Source organism: Pteropus vampyrus, unplaced genomic scaffold, assembly GCF_000151845.1.
Source record: "Pteropus vampyrus isolate Shadow unplaced genomic scaffold, Pvam_2.0 Scaffold116, whole genome shotgun sequence".
In the NCBI taxonomy this organism is placed as follows: Eukaryota; Metazoa; Chordata; class Mammalia; order Chiroptera; family Pteropodidae; genus Pteropus; species Pteropus vampyrus.
Genome location: NW_011888897.1, coordinates 2,010,556 through 2,014,418, shown reverse-complemented (window position 1 = coordinate 2,014,418; position 3,863 = coordinate 2,010,556). Strand labels below are relative to the sequence as shown.

Genomic DNA, 3,863 nt, shown 5'->3' with positions numbered 1-3,863 from the left:
AACTTCAACAAATTTAAAAGAATTGAAATCATATAAAGTATTTTTCTGGCCATAATGGGATTATAACTAGAAGTCAATAACAATGCTAACAGGGAGGTCTCCAAACACTTGAAAACTAAACAACCCATTTCTAAATAACCTAGGGCTCAAAGAGAAATTAGAAAATATTGTGAACTTAACAAAAAGAAAAATAAAAAATATTAAAATATATGAGATTCAGCTAACAGTGATTAGAGGAAAAATTATAGCATCACATGCTTATATTGAAAAGAAGGTCTGACGCTAACAATCTGTACTTCTACCGTGAGAAGGTATATAAAGGAGAGCAAAAAGAAACAAGCAGAAGAAAGCCATAAGAACAAAAATAAGTGAAATTGAAAACAGAAAAACAGAAAAGGTCAATGAAACCAAAAGTGATTCTTTGAATTGATCGATAAAATTAATAAACCTCTAGCCATACTGATGAGAGAGAGAGAGAGAAATTACCAATATCAGGAATAAAAGAGGAGATACCGCTGTATACCCCACAGACATTAAAAAGTTAGTAAGGGAGTATGACAAACAATTCTACACACATTCAACAACTTAGATGAGATAAACCAACTTAAGAAGAGAGATGTAAATATAAAATATAGAACTAGAAAACTTTTAGAAGATAGCATAGGAGAAAATCTTAGTTACTAGGCGTTAGGCAAAGCATTCTTAGCTATGACACCAAAAATATGATTCATAAAAGAAAAAAGTGGTAAGTTGAGCTTCATCAAAATTCAGAACTTTCACTTTGAAAAAGACAACATCAAGAGGAGGAGAAGCTACAAAATGGGAAGAAATATTTGCAAATCCCTATCTAACAATGGACTTCTAACCAGAATATATGAAGAGCTCTCAAAACCCAACAGTAAAAAAAAAAAACACCCAATTTTCAAAAATGGCCAAAAGACTTAAACACTCCCCCAACACAGTAATACAATTTCTACAATACAATCTTTTCGTGTGCTTATTTGCCACCATTATAGCTTCTTTGATGAAGTGCCTTCTTTGATAAAGTGTCTTCATCAAAAAAGCTATAATGGTGGCAGATAAGCACACGAAAAGATGCTCATCATCATTAGTCGTTAGGGAAATACAAATTAAAGTCATGATAAGATATCTGTTAGAATAGGAGAAAACCTATAAACCTAATAGAACGGGCTAGATAAAATAAAAACTAACAATACCAAGTCCTGGCAAGGATGCAAAGCAACTAGAGCTCTCTCATATTGTTGTTGGGAGTGCAAAATGGTGCAGCCATTCTGGAAAAGTTTGGCATTTTCTTATTAAGTTAAATATACATTTACCATATGATCTAGCAATCCCATTCCATTTCATTCCTAAAGAAACTAAAACGTGTTCACACGAAATCATGGACACAAATATAGCAGCTCTTTTCATAATTGCCAAAAGCTGGAAACAACTAGAATGGTCTTTGACCGGTGAAAAATAAACAGACTACATAGTAGAATGCCACTCAACAATAAAAAGTAGCAAACTATTAATACACATAACGTGAATGAATCTCAAAAGTATTAAGCCAAGTGAAGAGCCACTCTCAAAAGATTACCTACTGTATGATTTCATTATATGACATTCTGGAAATAGAAAAACTAGCAATGGAGAACAAATCCAAGGGTTAGGATTGCAGGAAGGGTGTTAAGGAACAGCAGGAGAGGGTTTGGGGGGGATGGAACTGTTCTGATCATGACTGTAGTACTTACACTAATCTATAAGAGTTAAAATTCACAGAAACTATACACAGCAATTTTACTGTATGTTAAAAAATATATATTTTAAAAACAGACATATTGGGCTACTAGCAGCCTGTCATTTTAAACACTATGTTATTACTTGGGTAAATTTTAATATAAATTTAAATTTAAGTCATCAAGGAACTTTCTATTTAAAGGACCCCCATGATAAATCATTCTGTACAGCACATTAGTATCATTTGTGTCAATCTAGATTTGAGTCCTGGTTCTTGCCATGCTGCTAGGTTGCTGTATGATGTTCCACAAGTCACCCCTATTTCTTCCACAGTAAAATAGGAGCCAGGGTTTGGATGATATGTGTAATTTGTTGCTAAGTTGCCTTGGAATCCTCTCCAACCTTGAGATTCTGCTTTAGTAGGTCTGGTGTACTGATTCTGATTTGCTGTCACGTTTGGGAAAGTCCAAAGGTGATCTCTAAGATCTCTTTCAACCCTAAAGTTACATCATATACTTAGTTTGCTTAAATCAAGGGTTAGCTGTATTGGGAATCAGCTTCTATTCTTCCCTGACACATTCCCTGTAAATTGGAATTCCCCACTTACCTCCCAAAATCCAGGATATCTTTATCTAAGTTCACCAGTAGTTCTCTAAGAACCTAGCTTTGTTTACTTTCATCAAACCATTTGCCACCTCACTGTCACCTTGACCTTTCCCAAGGTATTTCTCTTCCTTTCAGTCTCATCTCTACAGCCCTTTCCCATGCCCCCTTCTCTCCCATCCTCTAGCTTCATGTGTCCAAAAGTCCTAGTCTCAGACTCCTCAGATACTTGGCTGGCCTCCTGGCTGGAGAGCACTGACGTCTTGGGGATAATTGTCCATAACCTGCAAATTCTCCAGGCGATAGGTGACAGAGATGAAGAGGATAGAATGGATTCTGGCATAAACCAGGGGCAGAACCCTACTCCTATTTAAGAGATAAGGTCTTCAGAGAAGAAGAAATGAACCATAAAGGACAGAGAAAGGGCAAGGAACTGTACTAACCCTGGTCATCTCATCTCAGGGACAGTCCAGAGAGATGGAAAGGCTTGAGTCCAAAAGGGGAAGTACTTACCTGCTTCTCCTTGTCCCCCAAGATACTATTTAAGGCCAGACATTGAGGCTGGGAAAGCTCAGAGCTGTCAGCATTCTGCATAGGGGGCTGCAGGCTCACCTTGAGCAGCAATACCAGTCTTCTGCATCCCAGCCCCTGCAAGTGCTCTTTCTTCAAGTCACATGAGCTCCATGCCCCTCATAGGTTCTTCCCAGGGATGGAAGATAGCTGGGAAGCTCCTTAAGGAAACTAGCTATATGAAGTCTTCTCTCCCAGTGCCCCCAGACTCCTTGGTTATGTCTCTTACCTCTCAGCACCTCCTAGGCCTAATTGTCCCTACCGTCCTCTTTCCCTAGTGCAGCCTCACCTGACTCCCACCTCTCTTATCTGAAGATCTCAGCGATGTCTAAGCAGGAGAGAGGTAAAGCCTACTTTTTTTCCTTTTTTTTTTCTTTTTCAGGTGAGGCAACCCTTGGTTGACCTCACAGATTTCAAGGACCTTGTCAGCTTACAATCCCTTATTTTTTATTTTTTACGCCTATAGCACTTGGTCTTCCTAGGTGGTCTCCCATCCAAGTACTAACCAGGCCTGACCCTGCTTAGCTTCCGAGATCAGACAGGATTGGGCTTGTTCAGGGTGGCATGGCCGTAGACAAAGCCTACTTTTTTCTTATCCTTAGCCCAACTGGAATGGCCTGAGAGAAGCCCTTTGTTACCCCAGGAGCTGGGGGAAAATCCAGAGCTGCAAGTAAGGCTGGGTCAGAATGGCCCAAAACATTTGTTTCCGCTTGTTGGTCTGTGAAGCTGAGGCATGGAAAGGTGAAAGATGATACTGGTAGATGGGAGAATGGAGGTCTGGAGGCAGGTTGTGTCTGGAGGTATTTTAGGAGTCCTGAGGATGGAACCAGGAATAAGGACCACAGAGAGAACTGAAGGAGCAAGACTGGGGCAGAGTAATTGGGGAGAACTCAGTCTTTTACAGCCCATGCACTGTGAAATTCTTTCTCTGTACTCAGTTCTCACAATTC

The 3,863-nt window shown here is 39.4% G+C and overlaps 1 pseudogene; it reads right to left on the bottom strand.

The window, feature by feature from the left end:
- Positions 1 to 3,370: 3,370 nt before the first annotated feature.
- LOC111743596 lies at positions 3,371 to 3,489 on the bottom strand (annotated as a pseudogene).
- Positions 3,490 to 3,863: the final 374 nt, after the last annotated feature.